Source organism: Pteropus vampyrus, unplaced genomic scaffold (assembly GCF_000151845.1).
Source record: "Pteropus vampyrus isolate Shadow unplaced genomic scaffold, Pvam_2.0 Scaffold197, whole genome shotgun sequence".
Taxonomy (NCBI): Eukaryota; Metazoa; Chordata; class Mammalia; order Chiroptera; family Pteropodidae; genus Pteropus; species Pteropus vampyrus.
In genome coordinates, this window is record NW_011888978.1 from 1,060,118 (window position 1) to 1,060,899 (window position 782).

General features: G+C 39.0%; 1 pseudogene; it reads left to right on the forward strand.

The window, feature by feature from the left end:
• Positions 1-245: 245 nt before the first annotated feature.
• LOC111746699 lies at positions 246-361 on the forward strand (annotated as a pseudogene).
• Positions 362-782: the final 421 nt, after the last annotated feature.

Genomic DNA, 782 nt, shown 5'->3' on the forward strand with positions numbered 1-782 from the left:
GCTCATTTTATACTTGATGGAGAGAGACGAACACTCCCCTTAAAACTGAGAACAAGGCATGGGTGTCTGCTATTCAACAGTGTGCTGGAAGTTCCTGTCACTGTTAATAAGAAGATAAAAGGAATAAAAGGCATACATAAAGGAAAGAGAGGACGTGGTTCTATAATGTAGTGGTTAGCACATCTGCTTTATATGTAGAAGGTCCTGGGTTTGTGCCCCAGTGGAGCCATGGTCCATGGTCTATGGTCTATGGCCATGCTACCCTGAACAAACCCAATGTCTAATCTCGGAAGCTAAGCAGAGTTGGGCCTGTTTAGTACTTGGATGGGAGACCACCTAGGAAGACCAGGTGCTGTAGGCATAAATAATAATAATAAATAAAAAAAAGAAAGGGAGATATAAAACTGTTCCTACTGACAGATGACATGATTATCTATGTAGGTAATCCCAATGAATCTTTTAAAAAAACTAAGTGGGTTCTGTAAGGTTGCATGATACAAGAGCTACACACAAAAATCAATCACATTTTCACACTCACAGTGAATACGTGGAAACTGGGGTATAACACACAACACTGGTTATTATCACTCCAAAGAAAACCAAACAGTTACAAACTGAACACAACATGTGTAAAATTTGCATGCTGAGATTACAAAATGCTGATAGAAAAAGTCAAATATGATCTAATTAAATAGAGACACATTCTATGTTCATGGATCAGAAGACTGGATTCTCCCCACATTGGTCTATAGGTCTAACATGATTCCTATCACAGTCCCAGC